The following is a 16,458-nucleotide window of genomic DNA, read 5'->3' on the forward strand; positions in this document are numbered from 1 at the left end:
GCATTTTAATTACTAAATCTAAATTTTTGTGACAATTACCCTTGATTTTAACTGTAAATAAACTTGAAAAAGTTACCAGATAATCTATCGAATTGGCAAAAACTCAAAATTATATCAACATTGATGCAAGAGCTTCTGAACGAAATATTGACAAACTGAAGCAAAATGCTTGGGAATTTAATCACTGTAAAACACTGTGGGAATGACAAAGACACTGTGCTAAGCCCAAAGAAGTCCATAAAATGAGAGACAGCCTCTTCCTTCGATGAGCTCACACTTTGATAATAATAACAAAGCTTTGTATAGCACTTCTTGTGTGCAAGGATTTATTCTAAGCGCTTTACTTGTGTTAGTTTATTTCATTCTCCCAAGAAATGAATGGGGTAGATTATCATTTTCTATTTTATAGGTGACAAAACTGAGACACTGAGAAGTTAAGCAATTTATCCAGGATCACACAGCTAACAAATGGTAGATCTGAACATAGCATTCTGGTGCTATGCCACATTTTTTACTTCTCTATGAGAGTGAGCACTTCTCCTTTAGGGTTGGATAGGAGTATTTGGGGGAAGTATTCTTTGGAGCTCCTTAAAAGCCCCAAAGCAGCCCATGCTGGGGGCCCTGTGCATCAGGAAAGGGGTTGCTATCTCACCCCCTCTCTGGAGGCCCAGTTTTTCAGGAAGTGGTCTCTAGAGGTCCATATTTAACTTCTAAAATAAAATGGGCATTCCTGGGTCAGACTTCTTGACCACCTCAGGTTTAGAAGTCATGTTTTGTCTCAGATGAAGCAGTTTCTCATTGTAGAATCTCAGCCCTTTAGCACACAGGATAGCTAACAGATTTTCCTAAGAGAATTTCTTGGGGAGGCTGGAAATCGAATCTTCCTTCTTTGAGCACACTAGCACCACTGACTATTTGCAAATTCCCAGTAATTAGATAAATTTGCCAATGCTGTAGATTCAAGGAGTATTTTAAACTTGATTTTATTTTGCCAAGTATGCTTTATTTCTTTATCAGTGCTATGGTTTAATTTATTTTTCTTAATTTTACACAGGCCTTTCCCCCAAGCAGTATGAGAGGTACTCTCTAAATGAGAGCTTTTTTGTTCATCTTTGATTGAAAAAAAAATTGAGTTATATATGACATACAACATTATATACATTTAAAGTGTACAACATTGATTTGATACATTTATACTGTAATATTACAGCAATATGATTGCTATTATAGTATTATCTAACACCTCTATTATTCCTTATAATTATTATTTCTTAGTGTTGGGAACAATTAAAATCTAATCTCTTAGCAAATTTATTTAGAATACACTTTTGTTGTCTATAATCATTGAACTATATATCAGGTTCCAGGATTTATTTATCTACTAGTTGCATCTTTGATTTTTGATACAGTTTTTTTCTTTATATTTTTGAAACAGAGTTTTTCAGCTTCAGCACTATTGACATTTTGTCACGGGGGTGTCTTGCCCTATGTACAACAGCGGCATCCCTGGATTCAACCTACCTGATGCCAGTACCACCCATATCCCCAGTTGTGATATCAAAAACATTTCCAGACTATGCCAGATGGGGAAGGATGAACCTTAGATTGAAGCACTGCTTTAGTTCATGGTTCACAAAAGGAAGAAAGCCAACTATAGTTAGTTATAAAATACTAGATATGGCATTTCTAGTGCAAATGGTAGGCACCTGCCCCTCTCACTGAATCGTTGTGAGCTAGCTCTCAAGGGCACAAATTCATGTAGATTCTAGCCCTGGGCCTGACACATAGTCTGAAGAAAATTTTTATTAGGTGAATAAAAAATAAATAACGAAAAATAGTCATTCTAATGTCATGAATTTGAGGTAACTATATGTCAAATAAAGCTAATACTGTGACTGGCTTGGTTAATTTTACACTGAATTGGTTGCCTTGCACATATTCAGTTGTGTATTCATTCACTCTTTGACTCAGCAACAATTATGAGATCTTAATGTGTCATGTATAGGCAGCCTGGCTCAACGTTTCAGGGCCTGGGCACTGCTGCTGGATTGTCTAGGTCAAATTCTGTCTCACCTACTTGTTGGTTTTGTGACCCCAGGCAAGTTTGCTGACCTCTCTGTGCCATAGTATGTAGTATAAGGAGTTATTATACAAATTCAGTTACTAAAGATATGTCAGTTGATTAGACTATTCCCTGACACTTAGTAAGTGCTATATGTGTTTGCTATTGTTATGCCTTTTGGGGAAGGTAAAGGAGAATAAAGTAAAACATGTACATCAGCATTGCTCTAATTCGAGGTAGAATATAATGTGTGTTATAAGAGAGCTCAAACCAAATGTGAGAGAGAAGCAAGATCACATTCAGTTGAAAGGTGGAGAAAGCAAAGATGGCCTTATGACAGAGGAGACATTTGAGTGGGGCCTTCAATGAAGAGTGGGTAGAACAACAGTGTGTCTGTCATGTGAGGGAGAGCTTCAAGAGGAGGGGGTCCTGTTGAGCTGTAGTTTGGGGAGGTGGTGGAAAGAAGTCTGATAACAGGGTAGAGCCTGACAGAAGGGCTCTGAATAAGATTTAGTTTCTCTTTCATGGCACGACAGTGAAAAGTATGGAACCCAAGTAGGCCTGGGTTTTAGGTCCCACTTTCATTACTTACTAGCTATGTTCTAGGCACATCATTGAAACCTCTCCAAGCCTCAGATTTTGTACGTTTAAATGGGAAGAATAATGCCTACCTCACAGAATTGTTGTGAGAAGTAGTATAAATAATGAATATAAAGGACTTAGTATACTACCTGTAAGCAGCATTAATTCTTATTATTCTAAAAGAGGGTCTCAAGAAAAAAGAGAAACAGCCAAGGTATTAGGAGGAGACAATGCTGGCTGACTTACAATGGCTCCCTTACAATGCTTTGTCAGTGACCAACCTGGGTAATGATGGCTAGAACAAGAGGCCAGGTAACATTTATTTGGTAAAACAGAGTATGCTGAATGACTGTCTCATCCTAGACATGACTGTGGATAAAATAAGTAGGGTCCAGCCCTCAGAGCATCTACATTTCGGTAGGAGAGACAGACCCAGCAACTAAAAAAATAACAGCAGTCTGATATTGCAGGCCATCCTGCCTCTTCCTCTGTGAGTTCCATAGTGGATATAAACACGAGAAGGCAGGGGCAGGGTGAGGAGAGGGGCTAGGACGGGGGCAAAAATTAGGCACTCTTGAGCCAGCTTTTCAATGTAAATTGTATAATGCTCAGCTGTCACATCCAGCAGTCATGGGGGTGTAGTAGACTTTTTTTTAAAAAAAAAAGGACCAGCAACAATAATAAATAGTTAAAAGAAATTGAAATCTTTCCTACCATCTCTCCCAAAAAGACCAAGTTGTTACGGTTTTTGTTTTAAGAAGGTGAGCAAGAGAGAGAGGGTTGAGGGTGTGTGGTACTTGAATAAGCACAAAACAACTTTTTCCTCATCTTACATCCAAGTTCTCTACTACTGCAACTCTTCAAAGTCTTCTCTTCCATGCTCTGAACTCATCTCCAAAATTGGCTCCTACGAATCCAATTGATACAGAATCTCTTTTTCCTGCCCCACTCTACCCTAGCTCAACTCTTTATTGTATAGGTTGATTTCACCTTCCATGAGTCTTTCCTTTGTTGCTGGTTCTCCCACTCCCTAGATTTTGTACAATCAGTGGCCCAGAGCTGATCAAGCTAGTCAGTACCTTTCCTACATGGGAACATGGGGCAGAGAGAGAAGAAGACTGGCCTGGAATTCTTCTTAGAGGTAGAGACAGGGAAAGAGGCTACATGCATTTAATGTAGGGAGGAGGCAAGAGAACTAAATGTTAAATCAAGCTATATTCAGAGACTGAAATATGCTGATCGATCAGCCCTATGGCCAGACCATGAGGAAACCTACAGAACAAAGAAAGATTGTTAACAAACCATTTACCCACAGCGTGAAGGGAAAACAGGAAAACAGAGTCTTTAAGTTACGCCCTCCACAAAATAAACACAATCATTCTTTCTATAGTCAAAACCGAGGAGAACCTATGGATCAAAGGCTAGGAATTGCTAACAGGCTTTCTTGCCACATACCCCTTTCTTTCTTGCTACATACCCTCACTTTCACACTGTATACCCATACCATCAAAGGTAAATAGGTAGATAAAGTCTTACAACTGTAATTCATAGAAACTAAGACTGATGTATAAACTGAATTCCCTGATCACTTGGGGGTCCCTCTCATTGTTTCTCTCTCTTTCTCTCTCTCTCTTTCAGTGCAGGACTTGAGCTCCACCCAACTTGGGGGAATTTGCCCTGTCCTGAATCACATTGACTATATATTTTCTTTTTTTTTAGGCTAGGCAACCCTTGGTTGACCTCACAGATTGCAAGGAACTTGTCAGCTTACAATCCCTTATTTTTAAATTTTATTTTCTACGCCTACAGCACCTGGTTTTCCTAGGCGGTCTCCCATCCAAGTATTAACCAGGCCCGACCCTGCTTAGCTTCCGAGATCAAATGCAATCGGGCTTGTTCAGGGTAGCATGGCTGTAAACTAATGATTTTTGATCATGTTTTAAAGAATGATTAGGAGTGAACCTTAAAAGAAATTCGACCGAATTTCCTACAGTAACTGGTAATAGGTGTGTACACAGCTTGCTTCAGTTCGAACTGTAAGATTGTACTAGTACTTTAGTCTATTATTACATTGACAGTGCCCTCCGGTGAGGTACTACCAGGGATCCACTTGTAGTGGAAGAAAGTTTGGCTTTATCAATAAATTCCAATGAGGGCAACTTTACTGCATGGGAAATTGTGGGGTGTCTCAGCAAGGCCATGTTAGAAAGGACTTATTAAAGATTTGGGCTTATGCTTGATGATTTTGGAGAGGGTTCAAGAAAGCAGGGTTTTATTGCAGATTCCATGCTGTCAGGAAGCAGAAGTAATTCTATGATTGTGTGTAATTCTCTAGAAGGCATGGAAACATACCTACACAGTGCCTTAGTCACGCACCCAGCTAACCCCTTGCTGCTCAAAGCCATGGTTTGAAAATATCAAGGAGAGGAGTCTCTTTACTAATTTATTTTTGGAAGTCCTTTTAAATAATCCTCATTTCAACTCTCTTCCTATAAATATAAAGTTAAATTGTGCTTTTTTCTTAGTCCAATGAGACTCATCACACAATGCAGTATCTAGTTTTTCATTGAGTGTCTTTCTATTTTTAATTTTTGAAAGCCATTCCAGAAAGTGACGAATTGACTTCATGGGCCTGGCTATAGTTGGCCTCCAGACACAATTTCATGGCTTATTGGTAAGTTTGTGGTCAGCTGGAAAGTAAATGAATTGCTTGACCAGGGGCTCATCTCTCAGGACTTGTCCATTTAAAAAAGCTGTGTGACTTTTTTGTCACCTTGAAGACTTTGACACAACTAATGCTACATATAGTTCATTTTTATCTGTCATTTCAGCATATCTCCACTTGAGTCAAATATTTGTTTGTGAAATTTTCCTTCTGCACTTACTTTATTTGGTTATGATCTGGATCCTTTAAACACCAGACTGCCAACTTAATTCTTCTCGGCATATGGTTGTCCTTTAACGAAAATACACATTACGCTTTCCACAAATAGATTGTAATTGGGTGGTGTGCACTGTACAAATCTTGACCTCCTCCTGAACTCAATGGCCAGCATGACTTGCATATCTTTGCCAAGGTCGCCTCACACAGCTCTGTTATTCTGTGACTTTTGGCTATTGGGGAAAACTGGTTCTTGAAGAGGTTTCAGTGCATCTGTCACCTCATATCCCCAGAGGATTATTAGCTAGACACAGTCCTCTCAAGAGTTCAAAGCTTCCCTAGGCTCATGGGTAGACTTAGAGAGAGGTCAACAGACTCTTAAATTTTTGTATATGCTTTTGCCATTTGATAGATGCTAAGTACTTTGGCATCTTTTAAATAACAAACTAAGAAGATTTCATAATTCTCTTATCGTTAGCCTTTTTACCAATAAATCTATCCCCATGTGACACTAGATGATTCTTTCTGGACTCTTAGCGAGATTCCTTTCTAAAACTGTAAGGATTCAATTGCAACCAGGTCCTTGATAAATACTGAAGGCCAGAACTGCTTGGCACACATACTTGGCTTCCTCGGATCCTTTGGGTTTTGTAACTAAAACCAGAGTTTATCTAGCATCCAGCCTTCAGCGGAAATCAAAAAGAACCTACAGGCATCAGTCGTAGGACAGGCTGAGTCTTCTGAATTCTGAGTGGTCTAACTACTCCTCCAGTGTGAAGATAAAAAATTGAATATACCAAGGGACAGTGGTCAGATCACATATAAAGATAGAATTTTGACCCACAATCTGTAGTGACCATTCCAGAAAGACAGATGATGGCTCTAACAGTTCTTCCAGTGTAAAGAGGTTTTCACACCCCCCAAGGAGGCAGCAGGACTCTGCTCAGTTTACTGTCATTTCTACCTGTAAACCCTAGGGCCAGCTATGGACAAGGAAGGATATTCTCTTGTAGGTATTCTGGAGGGGGCGGTTGTAGCACAGAGGGCTTCTGCAGTGTAGACATGCTCTGTTCTTGAAGCATCCTATGAAAACCCTACTGCTGATCCTTGAAAGGGATGCCCTTAAACTAAAATCCATCCAAAAACAAAAAACAAAAAAACCTCCCTCCCCTATATTACCTAGCAGGATCAGTCTAATGAAGTAATGATGTTAACTAACCATGAATCTATTAACTCTGGGTAAATGTTTTAGTAATTAAAATGCACCTGGGAGAATGGAACTTGTACAGGATCAGCAATTTTTAAGAATTTTGCATTCTGGAGACATATGAGGGATGAAAAGAGTGCTATAGTAAATTTTTTTGGATTACTAATTTGTGTTGACCTAGATAAGGACAGTTTTTTCTCTTGAAGAGAAGACTCATTTCTTTTCCTTTCTCCCTCTGTCTCAACTGTGCCCCATTATCACAGACCTTTCCCCATACAGGTTTCATGTACTTGGTGCACAATGAGGGGGCAGGTCCATCAGGAGTTAGGTTGCTGGAGGTTTTCTCCTTGTTCTTGTCTCATACCCAGGAAATATGTCTGGTAAGTTAAAGAAAAGTGAAACTCTCAGGCAAATTACAAAACAAGCATGTTTGTCTTTGGTGAGTCCCAGCCTCTGGTAAGCCTAGCCTTGCCCTGGCTCCCCAGGGGGAAAACTTTACCCTACCTAGTCCTGCCTGTCACTGTGACCATATCTATTCCCCCATAAAAGGAGCATCCTATGCCCAATGTTTTCAGAACCCTACATTTCCATTTCTAAAGTAACAAGTGGCTAGACTTATGACTAATGGGTGCTAGATTACCCATTGAATTTTTGTTACCCAAGTTTAGTGTGTTTTAACATGATATGGAGAGAGCACTCCAGGGGTGACTGTCTAATTCCATGATGTGCAGGTTGAACTGGACATGACAAACTGCTAGAGTGAGGTGATCAGGCATAGGTCACTCTGAGGAGGGAGATAATCACCAACCAAATAATTATACTATTATCTAAGAGTTAATGTAAGTATTCAAGTGAAAGCAAATGTAATATGCCTTGCATGTAATAAATCTCTGTGTGATGAATGGGTATAAAAAGTACTGTGATGTTCATTGTTCTTCACTGGATTCATGATGAATGGAAAACCCACTCTCTTACTTGAGAAATACTTCAAAGGATCCTGATTTTTTTACTTCACAAATTGATAAACTTTCTCCATACTGTTAAATAATAATCTATCTCAATTTATTAGTTTTTGGGTTTTGCTCCTTCAAATAGTTATATAGACCTCCTTCCACACTGCAGCACAGAAAAACTAAGCTATTTGATTGTCTGGACCATAATTAGATGGAAATATGTAAAACAGTTATGCTGCATTTATGAGGATGTGAGCATTCTGAGGACTGAAATTTTGTCCATCTCTTTTTCCCACAGCTGTATTCCCAGAGTTTAGAACAGCATCTGACATGTAGCAGGCAATGAATTTTTACTGAATGAATGAATGAATGAATGGGACCATAGACACAAATGAACACCCTTTTCTTTGTAGAATTGCTCTAAGTAGAGCTGTAAGAAGCTTGCTAAGTTTGCTGTTCTTGTTCAAGTGAGTTAATGCACGTGAATGATTGAATGTTCTTTATCAAGTGAATGCCCATTAAAGAATTTTGAAAACTGTAAAGCACTACAGAAATAGAGAGTGTAACTTTTATTTCCTTTTGGGTAAGTGGTTGGAAAAAAAAAAAGTTCTATAGGAAACAATATCAGGCTTTCTAAATTTGTTCTGAGTTTATTTAAAGAAAATTCTTGTAAGCAATAACTAGAGCACTGTATTCTATTTGAAAATTGAAAAGTTTCCAAGAAGTAAAATGTGAGGAAAATCTGACTTCTCTGATAGTTTGCTGAGTGTGTGGCAGATGTGTTTGTAATTCAGCATAATTGTTTTTCCACCGAAAGCCAAAACTAATCTTTTAACAGCTTCTTACCACATTAGACTCAGTCTTTCACTTTCTACCAATTCCATCTGAAGAGTTTTGTCTGTTTAAGAGAAAGCAGAATGACATTCACCTAGGTGTTCCAGGGAAATGCAGGCAGCTAGTTAGATCACTGTCCTCTATTCTTAACTTGATGCATTGAGTATTATCCTAGCAACTAGCTAAAGTCCACAACAACTTGAAACCACCTCTGACTGTTGAGCCCCTCATGTTTAGTTCATTTTTAAAACCTTGTTATTGGTATTAATTGAGATCTAGCTTTCTATAGATATCCCTACAATGTTCAATAGCCCACTTAGAGAAGGAGGAATTGTACATTTTAATACTGATAATATACAATTAGTGATGAAGTTATTTATTGTGCTTATCCATTGCTGATTTTAAAATATGATTTATTTAGAAGTGAAACCTCTCAAGCAAACTATATTAAGTTCCCTTGTTTGGAGAGAACTATATTTTTGTGCTACATGTTTTTTAAAAAATTATACTTTCCTACTTTGTCTTTATTTCTATGGCTTCTGGATTTTGTTGTTGTTGTTGTTGTTATTTATTTGTTTTTAGAACTAAGTATAACTCTTTTTCTTTAAATCCCCAAATGAACGAAAATAATTACTCAAATGGTTATTGCCCACAATCTCCCTTTGTGGGGCTATTACTCTGTATCATTAGTAATTATTATAACTTAGTTTCCAAGCTTTTCCCAAAGATATATCTTGAGATTTTTTTCAGGGAATCTGGCCTATTTCTGATGACGTTAAGGGAAATTTAATGAATGTTTTGGCCTAGGAATGTTTTCCCATTTGGTTCATTTAACCACTTATTATACTTGGAGAGTGAGAATTGTGAGAATATTAGCAAAAAACAGAGCAGAGACCAAAGAAGATCTCCTGGACAAAGGTCCTCCAGGTTTACCCTGTGAATATGTTAGGATGCTGTCTGGTAAAAGGATCAGAGAAAACCTGGACCCACTGGCTTGAACAATAAGGAGGGTACGTTCCAGGCATAATGTTTTGGGCTCTGTCTTTGCTTCTCTGTGACCCTCTTTGCTCTACCATCCATGAGGGTTAGCTTTATTCTTGGGCTGGTAATGACAGGCTGCAGCAATCACCCTCAGACATGACAGTGTTCCCAGAAGAAGTGTGGGGCTCTTTTTTCCCTGCCTGTCTTTTTAAGGGCATGATCGTCCCATGTAACCCCTTGTAAGCCTCTCTTGGTGAGTGAGTAGCCAAAATTGCATCATAGGACTACTCCTAAATCAGTCAATGGCGAAGGATGGAATTGTCATGGAAGGTTGGTGAAGCCTTTGGCTTTTTGGAAGACACAGGTTATCCAAATAAAATCAGGGTTTAGTGTAGATGAACAAGAGCTTTAGCTATGCCCTTGGGGTGATGTCAAGGGCAGTCTTTTGAAAGACGAGAAATATATATAGGGTTCTTGACTTGTTCCGGGTGTATGTGTCCAAAAGACACAAAACAGTCTCTTAAATATTTGAAGTAAAGGGATATTGGGCAAGACACTAAAACATGGGGGTTACAGAGATGAAGTAAATTTATAGTTTTGGTCATGCCATCCAGAAGAGAGTTCTAACTCTGAAAAGAATGACAGCTCCATCTGTCTTCCAGTTAGCAAACCAGTAAATAAGACAAGTAAAGGAAAAGCTTTAGTGGTTAGAGGGTGTTAATGAAATTAGTGCAAATAGAGCTTCTGAGTTAGTGTAAAATTTCATCTAATTTTCCAATCGCCATCCTCCACTATTTGTTTAAAAAGTGTTGTTAAATACTTACCTGCAAATGATTCTGTTCTGTGTAATGAAGTAGATCAATTAAATGATAATTGGTAGAAAAAAAATGCACTTCTAGTTTGCCTCCAATGAAGGGTAAGTGGGCCGTTGAGGTGGACTGGAGAGATGGCATGGCTGGGTACTGATCTGTAATTTTGAAAGTCATAAAGATTGCAAGTTACGGAGCTGCTTGAAGTCCTCTCCTCAAACTGCTGTTAGAGAAATCACCTCTTCAGTGGTAAACTACTCGATTTGTCTTTTATCATATCCCTATGATTCGTTGCACGTAATTAATATATTATTTTTTCAGGTTTTATTCTTAATTTTTATTTTTAAATTCTGTTGGGATTCTTTGTTTTTATTTTGTGGGAAAACATATGACGGAAGTGTTTTAACTGATAGTGAAAAATAATTTTATTAAATATTTCTGTTCGTGAGAGCCTTTTTTGGAAAGATGAAAGAAATCGAGAAGGCTTTTGGTGAAATTCAATTGAATACAGGCCCCCAGATGGAAAATTAGTACTTTCTGAGGTAGCTTTTTATAATTTTTAAGAGAAAGGGAGGGGGCGGGTGGGATAGGAGAGGGTAGCTTTGCAATTGACCAGTTCTAAAAAGACTGAAAAATAAATTAAGTTGTTTTTCTTTTGTGTGAGTATCTGGCAAAATTTTACTTAATATCTTTCAGGTATAGAGACCTGTCGGCATGAAAAAAAAAGTAGCTTAAATTTTCTTCTTCATTTTGTAACTAATATAATATCGCTTCTTTTTAATTTGGCAGCAGGCTATATATAGATTATAGATTAATGTAGAGAATGATTGGTGCAGTCTTACTCAACAGATAGTCATTGTACATCTGTGAAAACTCTCTGGTTCGAAGCCACTCCAAACTGGTATTTTATCTAATGCTTCTTAATTTAGTTTTTATTTTCTTTCAGTATATGTCTTCTATAAAATGTCTCAAAAACCCTAAAATGGACCCCTGCAAATGACTCAAAATCTGGAAAATATGCTTTCCTGGCCAATTCTGGTTCGCCTCACTAGTGTTTTGAAGACTTTCTATGTTAAGTGTAAACATTCATATACCAAATTCCATAGGGCCTTCATCATTTTTAATGTGAAAAGAATCTGGTTTTGGTTTCTTTAATCCTTTGTGGCCAAATTGGGTCCAGAAGATGAAACTGTGGACCTTCACTTTCTAACTAAACAAAGCATTGCAAATGGAGAGGAAATGTGTGGAGATCCTGTGCAATCAAATCTCTAAGGTATGCTTTCTTTGAAACAAAGAGATCTATTTCATACACGAGAGAAACACTGCCCTCTCATCTTAAAACACCAAGAGCAGGAAATAATTTCAGAGGCTCAAAGTCTGGTTTTATTTGAGATCTGCTTAGAACAGTAGACCTGTATGAAAAGATGTAGTGGCTCACCCCTTGCCGTGTGACTATGTAATCACAGCTGGTTTTGTGAATGCCACTCAGGTGAGTAAAAAAACAATTTTCATGTAGCCCATTTCAAGGCTTTGACATTATGTCTGCATATTTATTACTTTTTCCAAGATAAGGGTTCTTAAATTGTGATACTCGGCTATCCAGAGTATCTATGAATGAGTTCAGGAAGTCTGTGGTACTCTGTGGAATTTTGAGTTCATTTTTCTCTGTAGAGAGATCTTAATTTGTACCAGATTCTGGAAGGAGTCAGTGATCATCCTCAAAAGTTAATTACCATTTCTTAAAGACTTATATTTAAGACATTTTGAGCCTCTGTTTTAAGGTTTCTCTTTTCTTGTATAGAGTTGAGTACTGAATAGTAGCTAGAATTAAGTGAATTCTGAATACACAAACACACACACATAATATTTTTCTCTTTTAAAAAATTATATTTTAATCAAAGTTGTACATATTTTCATGGTCAGAGTTCTACAATGTTTGTTATAAAAATACAATATTTCCCTACCTTATTTCTGTTTTGCATAGGCAACCACTTTCAACTTTCTTAGCTCTTTCTTTTGGAGTTTATCTCCATATTTCTAAGTAACGTGATTATATTGAAAGTCTTAGTTTTTGTAGTATTAGCGATTATCTATTGACTTTCCATTTACAGAAGAGGCTATAGCTCTCATAGCTCCCTTCCAAATAGGCCTAGGGTATTGCAGTTGTTTACGCATGAAAGTATTCACACACACACATCTACCCTTCCTATATTCTAATATATTTATATAATAATATTTAGTTCTATATTCATTGCTTACATTATTATTCTCATATAAATTTTATTCATAGCTAGGTCACATAGTATACTATGATTATAGTTCTTATTTTATATAAATTTTTGTTTCTCTAATAATTTTATTAGTGTTCTAGAAAAATACCTCCAAAATAATTTTTTTTTTCTAATTTATTCCTAAACTCAACTCTAGAGACATAGATCTTTTAAAAATGTCCTTACCTATCAGGCTGCCCATCACTATCATCATTTCTTGGAGAATAGCTCCTGGAGTCTTCTGTCGTTGTGGCTGTTCTCCAGATCTGTTGCCCTTGGATTAGCTTTCATCATTAACTTAGACTCCTTTCGTCTCTCTTCTGATTGCTTTACCTACTTGATGGATTTATGCTTTCTTCTATCTTGGTTTGCTCCCTCATTTTATTAGAACATATTCATTGATAACTTCCTAAGAAAAGTTGCATGGATAATAAGTTTTGAGAACTTAAATGTTTAAAAATGTTTTAATACTACCCTTACAATTGATTGCTAATTTCGCTTGTAATAGAATTCCAGGTTGGAAATAATTTTCTCTTAAATGTTTTGGAAATATCTAAACATAGTATTTTATTGATAAAAAGTTAGTTTGGTGGATAGAAGATTATTGTGTAAAACAGTGTTTCCAAAATACATTTTTATAGATAGATATTAGTAACCTCTTGGTAAAATAAGATATATAAAATATCATTAGCAAAAGCATTTTTTGAATCTAGGCAGCAAAACAAAGTGATATTAAAAGTATAGGTTCTTCCACTCCCATAAACATTATTAAAGATTAACTTCCACTGAGTAATAGTTCTGCTTAAATATCACAGGCTTGATTTATAGTGGTAATTGACAAATAGATGTTTTAAAAGTTTTCTCTAGTATAATTAGCAAATGTCAAAGTAATTAAAATAACTGTCCTTCTATGTAATGTACGGAAATCATTTAATATTTTCTCTTCGTAAGAATGTGCATAATAACTCAAATGTAACATATTATTAGAGTTTCTAAAGGTAAATGATAAAAACTTTTCCTAAAAACAAACCATGTTACATTTGACCATTCATAATTATTTAATGGTAAAGTCACAGTATTAGTGAAAAACTTGAATATTTTTTTAAAGTAATATCCCTTCAAAACTAGTATTTTTAACATTTGGTGGGAGGGGGGGTCTGACCAAATATAAAGTAAAAACCACACCTCATCCTTAAATTAAACTTCCTTTCAATCTCTATATATCCTATTGATGAAAATGAAAATAAAAATAAACCAACTTCCCCTGCTGTCTTTATTCCCATTAGTTCCCTTTGATATATCAATATTGGGGGACTAACTTCAAAGCATCAGCAGAAAGTTTGAAAAAAAAGCAAGCACTTTGAACGTCAACTTCCATATTAATGTACTACAGTAAGATACATTAAAAAAAGTGAAGATAAAGGCCACATTTTGCACACAGCGGGTGAAAATAAATAGCTTTGATCGTCAGCTTCAGCTGGCATTGATTTCAAATACATTTTATTCTTGTACAACATATGGAGAAATTTGTATTACTTAAAATGAAGGGAATGACAATGGGTGAGATGATGTAAACACAATAGAGCTAACATTGGTAATCACATTCCATCAGAAAATTATCCAAAAAGGGAACTGTACAAGGTGAAACGACCTGGTAGGTATTAGGGTTCCATTTGGCCAAAGCTACCAAGGGAATCTCTGGTCTGGGATCTCAAAGACTTCATCCTCAAATGAACCTAATATCTGTTGCTAGGGCTGACCCTTAAAATAGTTTTTGAACAGGTTTATTAAGGCCTTTAAAACCGTCTTTAAAAAGAGAGAACATTATTTTCAAATTTAGTTAGCAAAAATAATCTTATGCTCTCATTTTGTGGATAAGAATCTTAACTTAAAATCCAATAACTGGAGCTTATAGACTATTTTGATTATTCTCTGTAGCACAGTATAATCAATATTGACTTTCTATGAATAAACATTTTAGGAGAAGACAATAAACTACAAATGGCTTGTAATGAGTTTGCTGCAATCATGGTTTTAAAGTTATTTAGCGTCAGAATCCAGAGGACTTTAAAAAATGACCTCCAGATATATATATATTTTTAACAAGCTACTTAACCATGACCATATATATCTCATTGTATGGTTTTCCACTGTTTTATTTGGTAAGAAGATAAATGCACAGTTGAGTTATTTGTATTAAATGGTAGCAGCAGAGCGGTGTTAAGTGTGCTCAAAGATATGCAGCAAGAACAAAGAAGTGGACTTAAAGTGGGGCTGCATGCTAAGAAATGTCCTCATCATCGGCCCCAGCGGCTAGTTTTTCTGTATCAACAGGTAGATGTCCTACCACTCAATAGCATCTTAGATGAAAATAAATTTTTTCCTTGATATAAATCGATTGTCTTATTATTAGTGATTAGCTTGTTAGGGTGGTTGACTTCAAAGAAATTTATTGTTTAATGATATATGCTGAACAGTCATTGAAAACCAATTCCAACATTTGTGGTTAAACAGGAAGGAAAATAAAAATAAATTTATAACATAAATAAAAACCATAATAATGATAAATAATGTTAAAGTACTTTTTAGAAAACTTACAACCCATCTAATGATAAAACCAAAATTAAATTCCACCAAAATTGTTAAAAAGATTGGCATTCTTCCAACCATCCCATGAAAACCACAGCTGGATTCATTCCTGCTTTGGCATGTTTTCTTACACAGGTGCTCTTGAACACTGCTATCTCCATCTCTGCCTTGAATTTCTTTTTGAATTTATGCTTGCATTTGTGTGCATGTCTCTTGCACGTGACAAGCTTTTCCAGCAAGGAAAAGGTCTAGTCTTTATTCACATTTTCACTTTTCACTTTTCTGTTGTTTCCCTTAAACCTTTCAGAGTGAAACTTTTTAGAGTGAAAGTCCTAGGTAGTTACCCACTTAAGATCTGGAGATGGGCAATGAGTGCTGTCCTTAGTATCTTCACAGCTGTTGGAGGGAGATGACTTCTCACCTCCTGCCACTCATTTCTATCGATCAGTTGGATTCTATCACAAAAATTGGAATACTATACTTGAAAGGGCCCAATCTTTAAACTCTTCACTTTCATCTCATTCTTCTTCAGGTACGTGATAAACTTTGATTTTATGTTTCTCAATGTCATCAAGAATCTATCCTTCAAACTGTCATTTCTTCAGAGTGACGTTTGTCAGTTTTGCAATTACAAGTATAATAATACACCTTAATGTGTATTCTCTTCATAAATTTAGCTTCTAAGGATTTAAGTTCATGCTCAAAAGGTGAAATCGAGTAAAAGCAACAATGCATTGTTATCTGTGAAATGACCACCTGTTCAAACCATGTTTCTCATGCATATATAATTCACACTGCTCATTAATATGAGATAATATTAAACTTTGCTGTTGGTTGCATTGGCATATCTTGGTGCGCCCACTGCTTTAAGTCACAGCTGACTTCCTCTCTTTAATCTTAACTCTTAAAGCCTCAATTTAGACAGTATTTTCAATTTTCTGTGTTCTGTATAAAATTATTCTGAGCTGGATATCAATCAAGAAAAAGCTATCTGTGGGTGTAGATTTTCAATCATTAGTACGAGCTCAAAAGCATTTTTACTGGACTTGATTGGGAAGATTGGCAAATCCAAAATAGCCTAGAGTTTCCGGATTAGTAAACTGAGCCAGCTTCTTGAATATCTTTAATTATGTTTGATCACAATCAACAAAGTCAGAGAATGACTTTGCCACCAACTAAGCCACCAACTTGACCTGATGCATGGTCATGCCTTCAAAGGTTTTAAAATAACAGCTTATGGAAACAGAATTTACATACCATAAAGTCCATCCATTTAAAGTACACAATTGA

At 36.4% G+C, this 16,458-nt stretch overlaps 1 pseudogene; it reads right to left on the bottom strand.

The window, feature by feature from the left end:
• Positions 1–4,444: 4,444 nt before the first annotated feature.
• Positions 4,445–4,563, bottom strand: LOC120595297 (uncharacterized; annotated as a pseudogene).
• Positions 4,564–16,458: the final 11,895 nt, after the last annotated feature.

This window comes from Pteropus medius, unplaced genomic scaffold (assembly GCF_902729225.1).
Source record: "Pteropus medius unplaced genomic scaffold, Ma_sr-lr_union100, whole genome shotgun sequence".
Lineage (NCBI taxonomy): Eukaryota > Metazoa > Chordata > Mammalia > Chiroptera > Pteropodidae > Pteropus > Pteropus medius.